Source organism: Mus musculus, chromosome X (assembly GCF_000001635.26).
Source record: "Mus musculus strain C57BL/6J chromosome X, GRCm38.p6 C57BL/6J".
Lineage (NCBI taxonomy): Eukaryota > Metazoa > Chordata > Mammalia > Rodentia > Muridae > Mus > Mus musculus.
This window is the reverse complement of record NC_000086.7, coordinates 96,991,245-97,012,751: the sequence shown is the minus strand read 5'-3', so window position 1 is coordinate 97,012,751 and position 21,507 is coordinate 96,991,245.

Genomic DNA, 21,507 nt, shown 5'->3' with positions numbered 1-21,507 from the left:
TGTCATAGGAGGGAAACTAAGGCATTGCAGGAGTAAATAAGTTAAAGGAAGAAAGAACAAAACCCACACAAAGGTGTTTGGTTCCAGTTAGGTTTTGGGATATCAAAGCTATAGGATGAGTTGATGGATTTGTCAGGAAAAGAAGATGCAGCATGGTGAAAATGTAGAAGATAAGGATGGTTCTCAGGCTTCTAACTTGTACTGCTCTAATGTATGTGATATAAAAGAAGGAGCTATGGTGGCATGAAAATAAGCTCATATTTATATACATTTAGTCTGTGAACTATCTAAGTAGAGACAAGAGGAGAAATCTGTCCTAGATACCAACATGTATAGATTAGCAAGCTATTGCTGTTAGTTAGAACCATGGGTAAGGACACCATGTAGGATATACATAGAAATCATAGAAGTCAAGTACATACCCTGGACACAGCAATTTGAAAATCATTAGATTAAGAGGATTTCATGAATATTGATGAATAAAATCTATGGAGGTTTAACAAAATTCAGAGGAGAGTAGTTGCCATGTAAATCAAGACTACAATTTCCAAAACAAGTTCATGGAATGATAGGATGATAAGTTAGACTGAAAATGACTAGAGAATGAGAAGAAATTGAAAATACAAATGACAGAATATAAATATCATTTTACAAATGTATAATATAAAATGAAGAAGAAATGATAAGAAAATAGGCGGGGGGATTGTTATTGTGATAGCAGATATTTAGTCAAGTCTGGCAGTGCAGTCTGTAATTTTACTTTTGGGGAACAAAATGGAATCATGGATATGAAAACATATTATAAAGCAAGCTACAGATCAGCCCTGTTTTAGTATCGAAGGATATTTCAGGATAGATAGATGAATGGGTATATAGATGGATGGATGGATATTAATGTATGGATGTATATATAGATAGGCAGATAGATAGATAGATAGATAGATAGATAGATAGATAGATAGATAGATAATCAAGAACCAGAAAACACAATTAAGATCTAAGACAGAGGTGGAATAACACAAAACAAAATGTTGAAAGAATTAGTGGAATAAAAATCATGTGCTCTGACTTTCAATTTTCTAGTTTTTTTTCCTGCTGTTTTGTTTTATTTTTATTTTTGAAGTACTGAGAATTGAACTAAGTGTTTCACATATACAGAATTCTACCACTGAAATAATCATCTGCCCTCAGAAAGAAAGAAACCTGTCTTTATCTGAAAAAGGAAGAAAAGAAAATATAGGCATGCTCAAGAGACTAACAACTTTATTGATGACATTGCAAATGGAAGATTTAGTGATTTTTCTACTAAAAGATTATTTTTATTTGTTGATAATGTAAACAAAATGTAAGTGATGGAATAGACATTTTAAAGAATTATATAAAATTAGTTGTCTTTGTTTTGCCTGTGTGTGTGTCAGAGAGAGAGAAAGAGAGAGAGAGAGAGAGAGAGAGAGAGAGAGAGAGAGAGAGAGAGAGAGATATTGTGACATATGAAAGGATTTACAAGCAGAAATGAGTGTCCAATCATGTTGCCAGACATGAACTTGCATTATCACCAATGTATATGGGTATTTTGTGTTTCAGGAGCAGATATGTAGAATGGGGAAAGAGAATAATTAAGTTAGTTTAAGTTGAAATTTTGAAAGACAATTACTAATATCTGGTGCATGTTTAAAATGTACTAGGAAAAAATATCATAACCTGTGTATAGATTTACTCATTTGTTAGCTTGAATATACACATAAATATGTATTTATGTAATTATGTTTTACTGGTATTTAGAAAACCAAAGCAAAAAGAGTTAGTATAACTCAGAGAGACAGGACCTAGTACTTAACAGATCTAATAATACAGTTTAGGCTTTTTTGTCATGAATGGATAAATGAATATGAATGAGCCTAGCAGAATAAAAATTATGGAAAATTCAAGGAACTGGGCATTTCAATGAGTTTAAGTGCAGGTATAGAAGTACTGGAATGTTTTAACTAGGTAGATGTTATCACTGGAGGGAGAAAATAATGTAGCTTCATGTTTCCAAGAAAAAACACTTCTGGATGGGCATAACATTACCTGGCAGCACAGCATAATATAACATAACACAATACGACAGTTTGCATGTGTGAAGTACATCTGAAATCAGTGAATATAATACAGTCAAAGAACTAGTTGAATATGCATCAATGTGAAAAGGAAAACCAACAAATTTGATCGTAGAATTTGACATGGTAAAGATGAAATCACATGCTAAAATTGGCAGTAAGTAGAAGTACCCTAGAATTAATGAACTATAGTAATTTGAGGGTATAAATATTAGAGTAAGAAGTTTTGTTGGTGAGTAAAAGATTAATGACCTGGGAGTGGCAATGAAATCCTGTGAAATGGTCATTTCCCCTACATTATGCACAGTTGAAATTAATGATTCTATGATATTTAACTATATACTGATTCCTTACCCTTCTTTACTACAAATATAGGCTTGAATTCAATCTGCTACCTGTTTTGACCATAAGGATAAATAAACCACAAAAAATTGAAAATATAAAATATACCTTCAAAAAAGGAATTTGAACTCTCGCTGGACAATGTTGCTCTGAGAAGATATGGGTTATTAAATGAACATAATAGCACAAAGCATGGGATACCTGCCTATGAGTTATTGGTCAGGGAAACTCAAGACATCTCCAAAAGAATACAAGCTATTGCTATTGCCCTTAGTTACCCACCTTAACAAACTGTAAAATCCTATTGATGAAAGCACCATACCCTTTGCCTTCAGGACATAATGAAATAAATCTCATACTGACTTGGAAACATCCATACTGCTGAAAGGTACAATTCATGTTTACTGTGGTTGAAAAATACATCAATTGTATTGCCCAGTACTGGACACTAAATGCTATACTATAGTACTGACATGCCAAAGTTATATGTGTCTATGTATGTGCCTGCACAGTACAATAATATGACTTTTGAGTAACTGGTCACTTTATTAGATTTGAGGATTAATCTATAGTAGATAATTTCATGCCTAGTACTATAATCATATTTTATCCATATCCTTAGAGCAATATCTACTAGTGTTATTTTGATAAATAGGCATGATGTTGAAATGTCTTCTAAATATCCTTGTTTATATGCATATATTTGAGCTGCTTTCAGCTTTGACTAGAGAAGCTTGATTTGTGCAGTGTACTATAGTAAATAGAAGTCACACAACTGGTTGTAATTGCTAATTAAATTGCAGTCAATATGACTATATCTGGATTAAATAAAATCCAAGGTGCTATGCATTCCTGAGTGCGTTTTTCAAATAAGATAATTTAAAGCAAAAAGTAAATCCAACATAAATCTGAGCCACACCTTACAGGGACAGATCTCATAAAAAGGCATGGAAGAAGGAAACTTTGCACTTGGACAGCCTGCTTTCACTCTGGCTGGCAAGAGCATCTATTGTGTTTCTGTCACCAGTATTAAGCTCAACACTTTCTTCAAGAGACCAATATGGAGTGAAGACCATCAGCCCTCTAGGAATCCTCCAGTATTTAAGTGCCAGATTTCAACTGCTGAGACATCCAGCCGTGTGGAATGAACAACTACTAGATTCTCAATATTTCCATTATGAAAAATCTAATGGTTGAAATTCTCTGACCACAACCTGTAAACCAGTTGAGTAATCCTGTTTACAAATATACACACACTGACATTAATAAACAAACAAATAATAAAGAGAAACTGACTCCACTACATGCATTCAATGTTGTCTGATTTTTAATGAACATAGTAAACAAACTATTGCTCTAAATACTCTAAATCAATAAACTGCTCAACAAAACACTTAAAAACAGAATACAGACATATAACAAAAAGATTATCCGCCATAGCCAAGTTTGCTAAAGCAAATATAATAAATATAAATAAATATCTATAAATATCTGAAATGCAGTGATGCTTCAACATATGCAAATCAATAAATGTAGTGAACCACATCAGTGTACTTAAAAGTAGAAATCACATGATCATTATATTAGACACAGAAAAAGCCTTTGAAATATATGACATTTATTGCTATGGAACGTTTAAGAGAATGTAGAGCTAGAGGGAACAGAGTTCAACATAATACAATGTCTCTATAAAAGAAAAACAGCCAACATTATCCTAGATATAGAAACATTTGAAGCATTCCAGATGAATTCTGGAAAGAAAGAAGGCTGTTTACTTTCCCCAAGTCTTTTCCACATTCTGCTTAAAGGTCTAGCTTGATAAACAAGTAGGCTAAGAGGGTAAAACTAGAACAGCAAAAGTCAAACTATCTCTATTTATATTTATAATATTCAGATAGCACATTATGTATGAGTGATCCCAAATATTCTACCAGAAAACTTCTAGGAATTCAATAATGTGAGGGAATATAAATTCAACTTGTTCAAATCAATAGTTTTTATATACACCAACAACAAACGTTCTGAGAAAGAGATTACAGACACAATCCCATTCAAAATGACATCAAAGAAATTTTAAAAAAAATCTAAGAATAAACATAACCAAGGTTGTAAAGGAACTTTTCAATAAAAACTTTAAACCTCTGGAGAAAGAGACAGAGAAAATCACTAGAAAATGGAAAGGCATCTGCGCATTGGTTGGTAGAATTAATACTGTAAAAATGACTACCTACAGATTCAATACAATCCCAATAAAAATCCCCATCTAATTTTTCAAAGAAATATGAAAAAATATTCTAAAACTTACATGGAAGCACAAAAGACCCTGGATAGCCAAAACAACCATGAGCAAAATTGATAAACCTGTAGGATTATCATCCCAAATCTCAAAAAAGTCGTAAATATAAATATAGAATCAAAATAATGAGCTACTGGCAAAAACAGACATGGAGACCAATGAAACAAAATCAAAGATCCAACATGCATGCATACAACTTCAAACATTTCATATTTGACAAAGGTGCCAAAATAAACTGGAAAAACATCTTCAAGTAACAAGGCTATAAAAATTTGATATGCAAGGGCAGAACAGAGAAATAGAACTATAATACCTTGTACAAAACAAACTCCAAATAAAAAGAGAAAAAAAAAAACTAAATCTAAAACCTGAAACATGAAAACTTCTAGAAGAACACGGAGGCCATATCCTGTAACACCAGTGTAAGAAAGGACTTTCCTTTACAAAAAAAATAAAAAAATAAAAATAAAAATAAAAAAATTTAAAAAAATTAGATGTTATCTTTATTTACATTTCAAATGTTATCCCCTTTCCTTGTTTCCTTCTGAAAGCCCCCTATCCCACCCCTCCTCCCCCTGCTCACCAACCCACCCACTCCCACTCCCCTGTCTTGGAATTCCCCTACATTGGGGCATTCAACCTTCACAGGATCAAGAGCCTCTCCTCCCATTGATGTCTTACAATGCTATCCTCTGCTACATATGCAGCTGGAGCCATGGTTTGCTCCATGTATACACTTTGGTTGGTGGTTTAGTCCCTGGGAGCTCTGGGAGGTCTGGTTGGTTGACATTGTTGTTCCTCCTATGGGGTTGCAAGCCGCTTCAATTCCTTCAGTCCTTTCTCTAACTCCTCCATTGGGGACCCCATGCTCAGTCCAATGGCTGGCCAAGAGCATCCACATATGTAATTGTCTGGCTCTGACAGAGCCTCTCAGGAGACAGCTATACAAGGCTCCTGTCAGCAAGCACTTGTTGCATTCCACAATATATCTGAGTTTGGTGACTGTATATGAGATGGATCTCCAGGTGGGACAGTCTCTAGATGGCCTTTCCCTTCAGTCTCTGCTCCATACTTTGTCTCTGCATCTCCTCCCATGAGTATTTTGTTAACTCTTCTAAGAAGGAATGAAGTATCCTAACTTGGGTATTCCTTCTTCTTGAGCTTCATATGGTGTGTGAATTGTATCTTCGGTATTCAGAGCTTTTGGGCTAATATACCTTATCAGTATATTATGAGTGCATCACATGTGCATTCTTTTGTGCCCGGGTTACCGCACTCTGGTTGATATTTTCTAGTTCCATCCTTTGTCTTAAGAATTAATCCCAGCACTCAAGAGGCAGAGGCAGGCAGATTTCTGACTTGGAGGCCAGCTTGGTCTACAAAGTGAGTTCCAGGACAGCCAGGGCTATACAGGAAAACCCTGTCTCGATAAAACAAAACAAAACAATACAAAACAATACAAAACAAAACAAAACAAAACAAAACAAAACAAAACAAAAGAATTTCATCCCAAGATGTTAGTCTCCAGAGAACCAAATAACCCTGTTAAAAATGGGGTACAGAGCTAAACAAAGAATTCTCAACTGAGGAATACAGAATGTCAGAGAAGTGCCTAAAGTGGATATTAGCCCAGAAACTTAGAATACCCAAGATATAATATACAATTTGCAAAACACATGAAACTCAAGAAGAATGAAGACCAAAATGTGGACACTTTGCCCCTTCTTAGAATTGGGAACAAAACACCCATGGAAGGTGTTACAGAGACAAAGTTTGGAGCTGAGACAAAAGGATGGACCATCTAGAGACTGACATATCCAGGGACCCATCCCATAATCAGCCTCCAAACACTGACACTATTGCATACACAAGCAAGATTTTGCTGAAAGGACCCTGATATAGCTCTCTCTTGTGAGACTATGCCAGGGCCTAGCAAACACAGAAGTGGATGCTCACAGTCAGATATTGGATGGATCACAGGGCCCCCAATGGAGGAGCTAGAGAAAGTACCCAAGGAGCTAAAGGGATCTGCAACCCTATAGGTGGAACAACATTATGAACTAGCCAGTACCCCGGAGCTCTTGACTCTAGCTGCATATGTATCAAAAGATGGCCTAGTCGGCCATCACTGGAAAGAGAGACCCATTGGACATACAAACTTTATATGCCCCAGTACAGGGGAATGCCAGGGCCAAAACGTGGGAGTAGGTGGGTAGAGGAGTGGGCGGGAGGGTATGGGGGAATTTTGGGATAGCATTGGAAATGTAAATGAGGAAAATACCTAATTAAAAAAAAAAGAAAGAAAAGTTCAACATCCTTAGTCATCAGGGAAATGCAAATCAAAACAACCCTGAGATTGCACCTCACACCAGTTAGAATGGCTAAGATCAAAAACTCTAGTTGCATATGTAGCAAAGGATGGCTTAGTAGGCCATCAATGGGAGGAGAGGTCTTTGGTCTTGAGAAGATTATATGCCCCAGTACAGGGGAATGCCAGGGCCAGAAAGCAGGAGTGGGTGGGTTGGGGAACAGGGCAGGGGGAGGGTATAGGGGACTTTCAGGATAGCATTTGAAATGTAAATGAAGAAAATATCTAATAAAAATCAATCAATTAATTAATCAATTTTAAAAAACCCTCAGGTAACAGCAGATGATGGCCAGGATGTGGAGAAAATGGAACACTCTTCTATTTTTGGTGGGATTGCAAGCTGGTACAACTACTCTGGAAAGCAGTATAGCATTTCCTCCAAAAAATTGGTCATAGTGCTACATGTGGATCCAGCTATACCACTCCTGGGCATATACCCAGAAGATGCTCCTACATATAACAAGGACACATAATCAATTATGTTCATTACAGGTTTATTTATAATAGTGAGAGGCTGGAAAGAACCCAAATGTCCCTCCACAGAGAAATGGATACAGAAAATGTGTTACATTTCCACAATGGAGTACTACTCAACCTTTAAGAAAGGACTTTCTGAATAGGACTCCAGGTCTCCAGTTACCCAAGAACTTAGACTGAAAAATGACAAGTGAGAATTCATAAAAAAAAAATCTCTTCACAACAAAAGAAACAATCTGGTTCCTCTACATCTGACAAAGGATGAATACCCATAATATGTAAAGATTTTAAATGGAAGTCAAAAAATGATCCACTAAAAATGGTCCTGGGTTTGCAAAGTAAGAATGGTTGGCTACAAAATATTTCAAAAATATTACTTTCCCCTAACTACTTGGGAAATGCACACCAAAACAACACTTAGATTTCATTTTACCTGTCAGAATTTGTCAAAATGACCAACATCAACAAAACAACCAATGAGTATGACATGGGGATATGGAAAAAAAAACTCTCATTCACTCTTTCAACCACTTAGGAAATTACAGTAGAGAATTCTGAATAAAAAAAAAGAAAAACTTAAAATAAATCTACTGTACGACTCAGCTAAGCCACTCCTTGAGGTTTATCTAAAAGAGTTTATATCAGATTCCACAAATATTTTCTCAGCTTTATTACTGTTTAGTTCACAATAGCTGGGAAATGGAAACAAGCTAAATATAAGGCAACTGACAAATAAATAATGAAAATGTGGTACATATATTTTATGAAAGAGTAGTCAGCTGTAAAGAAAAAAATGAAATCATAAAAATTGAAGGTAAGAGCCAGGATGTGGTGGCACATACCTTTAATCCCAGCACTTGGGAGGCAGAGACAGGCAGATTTCTGAGTTCGAGGTCAGCCTGGTCTACAAAGTGAGTTCCAGGACAGCCATAGCTATACAGAGAAACCCTGTCTAAAAAACAAAAACAAAACAAAACAAACAAACAAACAAAAACAAAAAATAATTGAAGGTAAATGGATGCAACTACAAAAGATCATATTGAGTGAGGTAACACAGATCCAGAAAGATGAATGTCAAATGTTCTCTCTCATCTTAGTTTTCTAGGTCCAAATCTTCAGTGTCTTTGAATAACTGAAGCTACCAGAAAAAAAAATGGTCTGTTGTCTTGCAAGGTTTGGAGTTGGGGAAACAAGAGAGAGGAGAATAGCAGAGTGTAAATGATCTGATGTAAGAAATAAGAAAAATGGGTAGCTCTAAATATGGAAGGGTATGGAGAGGAAAAGAGAAGAAGGAGGGTAAAATAACAGTAAGAATGCCCCAAAGCCATAAGGACTCATATCATTAACAAAAATGTTACGGTATTACGTAAGTTGGTGTATAAGCAATATATACATATTTTAAATGAAAAGTTCCATGGTTCCATATGGTCTGACAATTGTCCCTTCAAGAGGCCAAAGACCATCCATCTAACAAGAACTCCAACACCAAGCAAGGAATGGTGGAAGTAGGGGAAAGAGTCTTGCCTAGGGAAGACTATACCAACTGATTATCCAATACCAAATGCCCAGCCCTGAAAACATGCATGCATATAACAGTATATAGGCTGAATAAGTCAAACTTAAGTTTTAATAGCTAGATGGCTAGATGATAGATAGATGATAGATAGATAGATAGATAGAAGATCGATAGATAGATAGATAGATAGATAGATAGATAGATAGATAGAAGATAGATCATACATGCACAATACATATATGCATACATACCTACATATATGTATATGTTTATGTGCAAATAATTGATGAAAACCAGGTCATGAATTAAAAAAAATACTATGAGAGATATGTGGGAGAGTTTAAAGATGGAATGAGAAATAATGTAATTGTAACTTCAAAAAATAAATGAAACAAAATATAAAAGTAAGTTAAGTGCTCCTATTGCAAAAAGGAATGACCAAATCATAGCCAGGACTTCATAAATAGCAAAGATAAACTACAATGATTCCTATTGTTATATTTCTGGGCTTGAGTCATGATCTTTTCAGCTACAAAGTTGCATTTCTTCAGCTCCTCTATGCTCAGCATTCAGTATTCTTCCTAGACTCAGACTGGCTCCATGACATGACTACTGCTGTCCTTGGTGAGCCTCTCATTGTGCTAGCATCTACAAAATCCTGTGATCTTCTGCTGCAACAATATTTTCTCCTGAGATGTCTTCAGGGACTCTAACTATATACCATGGTGCCAAATCTTAGCCTCTTTCAATGAACCCTTCAAACCTGGAGTTTTCACTGCTACTGAGTCTGTCTATACCAATAACCTCTCCTGGCCTCTCACAATGCAAAGCCTCAGCTGCTCTCCTATCCTCACACTGAAATAGTATATGAGAGACTCTTACACATTACCAAGTTTAACCACCAGGATGAGGTGCACCATTGCCTATCTCTGTACCATATCATCTGTTTTCAATGATACTGCTTTCTTATTAATCACCCATAATTTCTCAGCACCAGCTGACCAATATAAATTGTCCCAGTAAAACAAAGATTTCAGTTTAATGGTTCTGGTCTCTTGTTAACCACTGTCAATTTGTTAGCCTCATTTGACTAGAGCCACAGATTCTTTAACCTAAAAATAATCAGCTCTTATAGACGCTGTAAGGTCTCAAAGTGCTCTGAAACTTCATAAGCCAGGCCTCCATCCCACTCCTCTCAACATTTTGTCTTTTGAGATTGCACAGAACAGCTCACTAAGGTCTGAGCACTCAATGGTATTTCCAGCCCAAAGTTCCAAAATGCTACCACAATCCTTACAAAACCATATGTTTATGTCTGTCAGAACACTACCCCATGAACTGATGACAATGTCTTTCTTAGACTTTCTACAGCTGCGATAAAATATTAACAAAATCAACTTGGAAAGGAAAGAGTTTACTTCATCTTACCTCTCTCTGGTCACATTCTATCACTGTGGCAAGTCAGGGCAAATATTTAGAGACAGTAAACAGAGCAGAAGCCATGGATGGGAGATGCTTATTGTCTTGCTCTATGGCTTGTTCAACTTGCCTTCTTATGATACCTAGGACCACTAGTCCAGGGGTGATAGCATCTTCAGTGAACTGTGTCCTTTCAAACCAATCATCAATCAAGAAAATGCACCACAAGATTGTCTTCAGATAAATTGATTGGCACATTTTCTCACTCAATTGATGTCCCCTTTCCCCCCCAAAACCTTCTAGTTTATGTCTGCTATGGATCATTGGAAAGTGAATAAGAGGCAAGCAGTAGAAGGAAGATGATATATGATGAAGGACTAGATCATATAACATCTTGTAATTCATTAATCAAATCACAAATATCCAGCATTATGTTAAGTTGAATATAATATTAATTTACTCATATGTAGTAAATAAAAATCACATCTGACTTGATTAGGTTTCTGACTCTGTGCGGCCTTTAACAATTCTAGAGAATTTCTTGCCTTCTTTGTAAATAAAGCAAGGTAATCTGGATTTTAATGATGCTTCTATGGGAGGATACATTAAATATACTTATGCTAGAACAATTCATTTCTCTCTTGTGTCCAGAGGCAACTAAAAAAGAAAGAAAGGGTGTCATTTCTGTCTTCATTTTTCATCTGTCTCTTTTGTTTTGGGTCAGACCCCTGGTTCTCTCTGCAAAAGCATTTTGAACACTCAGTGTTCATCTACCAAAACTGTTAATTGAGATCAGGCTAGGCTCTCCTCTGAGTTACTTCATGTAGCATAAAAGTGGTGGTAGTGGTGGTGGTGGTGGTGGTGGTGGTGGTGGTGGTGGTGTGTGTGTGTGTGTGTGTGTGTGTTGTGTGTCCCTCCAGCAGGGTCTATTTAAAACAAACCTCCTGTCTATATTTAAAAGAGAAGATGAGCAGCCTCTGGGAGGACCTAGAAATTATGCCTTCTGTCTAACATCAACCATCTATTACAGACTGATAAATAATTTATTTCTGTAAAAAGAAAGGAAGTCACCCTGTAAGCTTACTGGGATAATAGAACCTGCGGGGGCACATAGGTATATTAAAATTCTTCCAGGGAAACAAGATACAAGAACTTTTTGGACATACCACATGGAGAAAATTGTGTAGTTCACTTGTCTGGACCTCACAAAGTGATAAGACAATGGGCAAGGGGAAAATCCCAATTGATATTTTCTGACTGCAGTTCAATTTATTGTTGATGTGGCCTACCTAACTGCTTTCTTGTCCACTTGTAGGCTCACCTAAAGTTGGAACTGAACTCTTTGTTTGCTCCTTTGAACCTAATTTGACCTTTCATCTCACAGCTAAACTCTGCTGCTTTGATCTCAAACCCAGACTCCAGCAGCTTCAGCAGCAGCTTCCCTGCGGCATTAGTTGGTTTGGTCATCATATCACTACAGACTTTCTGTGGCCACTCTGAACTCTCTCAAACTCTATTGTAGACTCATTAATTTGTGTACATTTTGTAAACCACATATATACACAGAGAATAGGCATATGTTTGCTGTGTAATATGAGAGTTAATATTAGTAATCAAGACTGGAATAGTAATTACTAAATTAGTAATCAAGCTGCCTTCACTTTGACCAGGTTAGCCATTTCGGTGCAATTATATGACAAATCACAGTCATTAAACCTGCTGAACTTTGTAAACTTATTGTTTTTCAATAGATTTTGACATAGTGAAGAGACACAATGTATTCTTCCAGGTTTTTGACAAAGTGCATTTGTGACACAATCTCATCTCTCTTCAAGGTTGAAAGTGAAGGAAAATCATTATCCTAAATCTGCAGCCACTTTAGATTTCATGAACATCAAATCCTCATAAGATGGGCCAACCCCTCATGGGGCCAATTATCCACACTGAGAAGGCAACGCCCTGGTCTAGAAGTAATCATCTTGTAAGAAATAGATGGATTCCCTCAAGCAAGGAATGGCATTGATAATAATTCCTTCAGACAACTTTGCTGGATCAAAACTGAGACAATGATCAACCAGAACACATTTTGATCAGGACTGCTTAATTATAAATACATACTCCTGCCCCTTTGCCCTGGATTCCTAGTGCATTTAAACCCAAGTCTTTTATCAGCACTCTAACAACAAACTTGGGGACATTGAGCCGTTTAGTTTTCTTCTTAACAACACATTGATAAAATCTTTCTCTGTTTTCCACCATTACACATCTCATTCAAATAGGCAGCTGATTCCAACTTTTTGAGACTGTTACAAATGGAACTTTTATCCCTAAAATATGATTACACTTCCAGTACTACCATTTTTTATTTCTGTGAAAATTGCAAAAGTTCTCTGAGTGGGAAATGGGGTTAGTGCAGGAATTAATGTGCAGTAGAACTCTCTTAAGCTCTGCAGAAAAATGCTAGAAAATAAGTTGAATGAACTCACACACACACACACACACACACACACACACACACACTGTACAAAGAGTGGAAATTTTCTAATGCAATGGTGTTCTTAACAATATCTGTGACAAAGAGACAAGTAGCTTAGACAGAGTTACAAACCATTACAGAGAAAATGCTTTCCAAGTAGCAAAGCCATAGACTGGCAAAGCAGGACGTGGGTCTAATTTTCTTAGCCTGGCAAAGCAGGACGTGGGTCCAATTTTCTTAGCCTTGTGTATGAATATTGGCAAAGTGCAACATGGAGAGTATAAAACAAAACCTCTGCACACATCTGTATAAGAGGCAGAATTGGCTTAGTGCTACTGAAACTTAACACCTGTGGTTTTCTGTTTATGCATATATATATGTACATGTATATATATATATATATATATATATATATACATGTATATATATGTACATGTATATATACATATATATGCATGAAATACAGATGTAATAAACAAAGAATGTGAAAAGTCAAACGTGTAGGTAAAATATAAATTTTTATCAGTGAGAAAAATGAGATGAAATAATCTGCTCTTTAATTTCAAGAACATCAGTATTTAGAAGAAAAAAATGCTATCACTGTTAAAACTCAATGAAGAAATAATGCCATATTAACATAAGCTCTGGAATGTCTAGCATGGTGGCTCAAACTTGTAATCTGGGGAAAATCTGCAATTGAAGGCCATCCTAAACTCTATGATGTCTCATATAAAGCAGAGAGTGTCCTTGGAGAAAACAAAGCAAAGAGGAACCTAAATAAAAATATCAACCTCCAAATACATCTCCAAAGTAAAGAAGTTGGGGAAAAAAGAGAGAAAGAGAGAGAAAGAAAGAAATGGGGCAGGAAGCATACCAGTAAGTGGTGAACCTTAATAAAAAAGTGAGGAAAGAAGTTTATGAGTAAATAGAGTTTTGGATAAATCCGGGAGAATCACTTATCTAGTGCTTAGTCATAGTGTTTTGTTCAGAGTATGTGTTAAATAGATAACTCTTGAGTTCAGGGCAACAGGAAGAATAAAAAAAAAATGTCATGGCCATGTGAAAAAAGAAAGTGGTTTTGATATCTGACAACACCCATGCTTTTATTTATTTTCACCTAAAAGGATAAGTTTTAAACACAGTGGTTTCTTTACAAATACCTAAGATAAATGTTTTCATCAGCTAAAATCCTTAAGGTCTTCGACTAAGAGTAGAAGAAAGAATGCAGAAAGAGTGAGTGACACATTCCCTGATCCTGAAATGAAAGAAAAATGAACTCAAAACTGGAAAGGTTATAAAAGGTAATAAAGTCTATAAGTTGCTGACCATTGGAGAAAATAATAGAATTATCTCACAAAAAGAAACTAGAAAATGGATTTAAAAAACTATGGCAGTATTTCTATTGTTTAAACTATTAGTCAAATATCTTTAATGAATAATATTAATCCAGATTATAGGGGAATATGAAGAATGCCTTGTGAGTAGAAAGGTTTGTTAGATTCTGTAGCTTTTAAAAATCATAAGTATTCATTAATAGAGGTCAGGCAACAACAGATGTTTTATTTTTCTCATCTCTTAATTTTTTTGAGAATTTCATAAATTAATTTTGATCATATTCACAACCCTATCCAAACAGCTCACATATCCACTCCCGTACCATACAACCTTGTGTCATCTTAGTATTAGTAATATTATTTTTGAGAACATCATACATGAGCACCATACCTACATCACTTCTGCTCTTCCCTCTCTTCTTCCAGCACCTTCCTATGCCAGCTCCAAAATACACAATATCTGCGCTAATTATTTGACAAATATGTACACATGTATATATGGATAAATATATACATGTATGCATATATAACCCACTGAGTCCATTTATCTTTACTTACATGTACATGTGTTCTGGTCTGACCACTTAGGATTGAACAAAACTGTTGCCGAAGACAACACACACTTCAAACATAAGAATCGAATTGAAACTAACATGGATGCTGCTATAAGAAGACTGTCTGTCATGTCAGTAAGTGTTATGCAAGAGGCCAAGAGTAGCAATAAGAAATCCAACCCAACTATAAAGGCAAAGTGTGGGAAGCCACATGTGCCGTTGCAGGGTGGTGCTGGCTACCACTGGCCACCAAGCATACAAAGGCAGTAAAGTATTTGCCAAGATGAGGTTTTGAGAGTTAACCAATCAGATGAGAGACAAGTTAACCAATCAGATGAGAGAGAAATTGACCAATCAGATGAGAGAGAAGTTAACCAATCAGATGTAGGCATGCAAATGAGGTGGTAAGCATAACCCATGCATAACCAATCCGGGTGTGAGACACGCCTCTCCTAGGCCTATATAAGCAGCACCAGTTCTGGGCTTGGGGTTTCTTCGCCTCTGCAATCAAGCTCTCCCAATAAACGTGTGCAGAAGAATCCTGTTGCAGCATCATTCTTGCCAGCAAGTCAGGGTGCGCACAAGAGCAAAGAACTTGAGACTAGATATGTCATGGACCTGGGAGTAAAATATACTATTATTATTTTACTAAAGGAACATAGCAATAACATGACTCCTGGTAACATAGTGCTGTGTCCATAGATCAGTGCACTGCTCAACACCCATCAGAGAAGTATTGTAGATGTAAATTAACAGAGACCCTCAAATTGACATTGTGCATAATGTTGAACAAATTTGGAACACTCATCCATCAATCGGAAATCTTTATCAATCCCCTCCCCTCAAGACCCAGGGATCAATACAGAAGAGGAGGCAGAAAGATTGTAAGAGCCAGAGATGGTGGAAGACTTTGAGAAAAGAACGATTTACAAACAAATTTGGACTTATACACATATGAACCCACAGAGTTTAGCAGGATATACAAGGCCTGCACAGGTTCCAACAAGACAAAAAGACCACCTCTGAGAGTGGGAAGGTCACACAAAGTTCCACCCCTAAGAAGATATTTGTGCCGGGCGGTGGTGGCGCACGTCTTTAATCTCAGCACTTGGGAGGCAGAGACAGGCAGATTTCTGAGTTCGAGGCCAGCCTGGTCTACAAAGTGAGTTCCAGGACAGCCAAGACTATAAAGAGAAACCCTGTCTCAAAAAGCCAAAAAAAAAAAAAAGATATTTTTGCAAATGAAACCTGCTTGTATAACACAACTGAGCATGAGGCATGCCCAAAAGTAGCTGGCTAATACAAAATAGAATCGTGTGTGTGTGTGTGTGTGTGTGTGTGTGCTGTTTTGTCCTTATTTTGTTTTGTTCTATTATGTTTTGTTTAGAGATAGATAGGGAACAAGATGTCAGTTGTGTGGGAATGTGAGGAGGATCGGGAAGGAGCTCAAAGGATGATAAATATAATCAAATATAATGTGTGAAAAAAAACTGACTACAAGGATCACAGAATCACAAGAGGTTGGTAGGGTCCTAGAGGCAGCTTCTCTTCTGGGAGCTCTGACAGACCCAGGATCTCAGGATCACAGGATCACAGGATCACAGAGAGAGCTGAACTCTGGGGACTTCTGACACAACCAGAATCACAGGAAGGACAGGATCCAGTCAGATATAGAGAAAGCAGATAACACTAGAGATAATCAGATGGCTGGAGGCAAGTGAAAGAACATAAGCAACAGAAATCAAGATTACTTGGCATCATCAGAAGCCAACTCTCCCACTATAGCAAGTCCTGGTTACACAATCACACAGAAAAAGCAAGATTCTGACCTAAAATCAATTCTCATGTTGATGGTAGAGGACATTAAGAAAGACATCTACAACTCCCTTCAAGAAATACAGGAGAACACAGGTAAACAGGTACTTAAAGAGGAATCACAAAAAGCCATTAAGGAATTACAGGAAAACACAATCAAACAGGTAAAGGAAATGAACAAACTATCCAGGATCTAAAAATTGAAAGAGAAACAATAAAGAAATCACAAAGGGATAGAAAACCTAGGAAAGAGATCATGAGTCATAAATGCTAGCATCACAGACAGAATACAGATAGAAGAGAGAATCTCAGGTGCAGAGGATACCATACAGAACACTGACACAACAATCAAAGAAAATGCAAAAATCAAAAAGCTCCTAACTCAAAACATCCAGGAAATCCAGTACACAATGAGAAGACCACCTAAGGATAATAGGTATAGAAGAGACTGAAGATTCCATCTTAAAGGGCCAATAAATACCTTCAACAAAATTATAGAAGAAAACTTCCTTAACCCAAAGAAAGAGAAGCCCATGAACATACAAGAGGCCTACAGAACTCCAAATAGACTAGACCAGAAAAGAAATTCTGCCTGCCATATTATAATCAAAACACAAAATGTACTAAACAGAGATAAATTCATCAAAATATATTGAATATTGAAACTATCAAATCAAATGAGAGTCTCGACTTTTTGTTCCCAATGACTAATGTAACCAATATAAAATTTCATTCAGTTGGGTAGACTGGGTCTGATTATTTTCAGTGTTTGATTCTAATGTGTTTTATAATAAAGTTAAAAAACAAATTATCAGAAGCAGAAAAAAAAGCAGTAAGGGAAAAATGTCAAGTAACATATAAAGGCAGACCTATAAGAAATACACCAGACTTCTCACCAGAGATTATGAAAGCTAGAAGATCTTGGACAGATGTCATACTGACCCTAAGAGAACACAAATGCCAGCTCAGGCTACTATACCCAGCAAAACTCTCAATTACCATAGATGGAGAAACCAAAAGTATTACATGACAAAACCAAATTTACACAATATCTTTCCACAAATCCAGCCCTAGAAAAGATAATAGATGGAAAATGCCAATACAAAGAGGGAAACTACACCCTAAAAATAGCAACAAAGTAATTTTTCAACAAACCCAAAAGAGGATAACCATACAAACATAATTCTGCCTCTAACAAGAAATATAACAGGAAGTAGCAATCACTTTTCCTTAATATCTCTTAACATCAATGGACTCAATTCCACAAAAAAAGACAGATTAACAGACTGGGTACATAAATAGGATCCAGAATTTTGCTGCATAAAGGAAATGCGCCTCAGTGATAAAGACAGACACTACCTCAGATTAAAAGTAAGCAAATGGGGTAAGCAAATGGTCCCAAGAAACAAACTGTAATAGCCATTCTAATATCAAATAAAATCAACTTTCAACCAAAAGTTATCAAAAAAGTTAATGGACACTTCATACTCATCAAAGGTAAATCCTACCAAGATGAACTCTCAATTCTGAACATCTATGCTCCAAATGCAAGGGCACCCACATTCATTAAAAAAAAAAAAAAACCAAAAAACTTTACTAAACCTCAAAGCACACATCGCACCCCACACAATAATAGTGGGAGACTTCAACACCTCACTCTCAGCAGTGGACAGATCATGAAAACAGAAACTAAACAGAAACACAGTGAAACTAACAAAAGTTATGAACCAAATGACTCTAACAGATATTTATAGAACAGTTCATCCTAAAGCAAAATAATATACCTTCTTCTCAGCACCTCACGGTACCTACTCCAAAATTGACCATATAATTGGTCACAAGTCAGGCCCCAACAGATACAAGAAGATTGAAATAATTCCATGCATCCTATCAGATCACAACAGACTAAGGCTGGTCTCAAATACCAACAAAAAACAAAGGAAAATACACATATACATGGAAGCTGAACAACTCACTACTCAATGATAACTTGGTCAAGGATGAAAGAAAGAAAGAAAGAAAGAAAGAAAGAAAGAAAGAAAGAAAGAAAGAAAGAAAGAAAGAAAGAAAGAAAGAAAGAAAGAAGTTAAAGACCTTTTAGAATTTAATGAAAATGAAGGGACATCATACCAAAACTTATGGAACACAATGAAAGCAGTGGTAAGAGGAAAATTCATAGCTCTAAGTACCTCCAAAAAAAAACTGGAGAGAACTTACACTAACAACTTAACAGCACACCTGAAATCTCTATAACAAAAAGAAGCAAATACACCCAAGAGGAGTAGATGGCAGGAAATAACCAAATTTAGGGCTGAAATCAACCAAATGGAAACAAAAAGAACTATACAAAGAATCAACCAAACCAGTGGCTGGTTCTTTGGGAAAATCAACAAGATAGATAAACCCTTTGCCAGACTAACCAAAGGGCACAGAGGCGGTATCCAAATTAATAAAATCAGCAATGAAAAGGGAGACATAAAAATGAACTATATCTTAAAATAGTTACTTTGTTGAATATTAACAGTTGAAAATATTAAAATCATGTTCTACAAAAAAAAAATAAAGTAAATTGTCTGAAGGCTGGAGAGGTAGCTCTTTGGTTCAGTGCCTTGCTCTCTTACAGAGGACCTGGGTGTGGTTTCCAACACTCAAACCAGGCACCTCATAACTGTCTATAATCCAGTTCTAGAGGACCTGATACCCTCTTCTGACCTCAGTAGGCACCTTGCACACGTGGTGTACATATATGCACACAGCACATTAACGTAAAAACAAAATTCAAGTAGTGAATGAAAATAAAACAAATCGTTTGAAAATGTTAAAAAAAGAAAAAATGAAAAATAATTAAGAAAGGAAAAGCAATGTCATATCACATAATAAATGGAAAATTCTACCAGCTCTATTCAGAACTGTAATATGGGCTGTTCTGAAAGCTTGTTCCCTGAGAACTTGAATTTCTGGTACTGGAAGGTGACATGCAAGCTTACAGTGAAGAAAAATAATCACGAGTTCTACCCATCTGTGACACCTGTGAATTACTATAGTACCATAATTATTATAAGGATAATTATTTAGAATGTGGTAAGGAATTACACTGGTTTAGTAATATGGTAGTAATAGGTTCTTCTTCAAGAATCATATCCTCATGTATTCACATGCCACAGGAAGGTAACTATGTTTACATCGCCAAGTATGAAGTATGCTATCCTTGTTTAGTGGGGTTTTACTGTTGTCATTTTGTTGGTTGATTGGTTGGCTGGTTGGTTTTGAGTTTTATTCAAGACAAGGTTTCTCTGTGCATCCCTGGCTATCCTGAAATTCACACTGTAGACGAAGCTAGTCTCAAACTTAAGTCTAGTCTGACGAAGCCTGCCTCTGCCTCCTGATGCTGTGATTAAAGGCTTGCTCCACCAACCATTTCAACATAAATATGTTTAAGGACAAATATACAGTTGATCCACAGTATGCCTGTGCTTTTGTATGCACAGGAACATAAGACTTATTTTGTTTTCAAATCTTTCCATAGTAGTTTTACTTATATTTAAACTTTGAAAAATGAAAATTATGAAGATTATGTAATCTATAATATAGTCATGATTTACTTATGATATGTTATAGTATGTTTCAGATATTTTCAAAGTCTGCTTGCTGTTAAGTCAATAGTTTACTTAAGTTAAAAGCCTTGTTAATAGCATTTCATAAAAAGAAAGAATGATATGTTCCATATTCCAAAAAGTGGAGGATTTTTTTTTATATTCAGATTGCAACATTTCATCATTTTTTAAATTTCAATGGCCTGTATAGAGTTGGTATAACATGGTGAGGAAAGTTTAATCTTTAAGAAAGTACAAAACATGATGTTGAATTGTGTATGTGATGGTTTATATATTCTTGGACCAGGGAGTAGCACCATTTGGAGGTGTGGCCTTGTTGGAATAGGTGTGACCTGGTTGGTGTAGGTGTGTCACTGTGGGTGTGGGCATAAGATCCTCACCCTAGTTGCCTGGAAGTCAGTCTTCCACTAGCAGCCTTTAGGTGAAGATGTGGAACTCTCAGTTCTTCCTGTGCCATTCCTGCCTGTATACTGCTATGGCCCCACCTTGATGATACTGGACTAAACCTCTGAGCCTGTAAGCCAGCCCCAATTAAATGTTGTTTTTTATAAGACTTGCCTTGGTCATCGTGTCTGTTCACAGCAGTAAAACCCTAACTAATACAGTGTATTATGAAAATTTTTAGATATAAAATATAAAAGAGAACTCAGGACATAGTATTATGATTATACTTAATTAGGCTTGTAATGTCTTTCTACTACTTTCTGCTTGTTTGCTTTTAGAATTTTATAGTAAAGCCATGGAGTGATATATAAAATAGACTCAGTTTTAAATAAAGGGCAAAATAAGATTTATAAAAACTTTTAAAAATGTGTTCAACATACTATGTCCAATTTTCTGAGGAGCCACCAGACTGATTTCCAGAGTGGTTATACAAGCTTGCAATCCCACCAACAATGGAGGAGTGTTTCTCTTTCTCCACATCCTCAACAGCATCTGCTGTCACCTGAATTTTTGATCTTAGCCATTCTGACTGGTGTGAGGTGGAATCTCAGGGTTGTTTTGATTTGCATTTTCCTGATGACTAAGGATGCTGAATATTTTTTCAGGTGCTTCTCAGCCATCTCATACACTCATCACATATGGACTCAAACATGTACACCCTTTAGTGTCTCAAGTGAACCTGGAACTTAAGCCCATGTGAAAATCTGCTTGTAAACATTTGCAGCTTAACTACTAAAACTTGGAGACCATCAA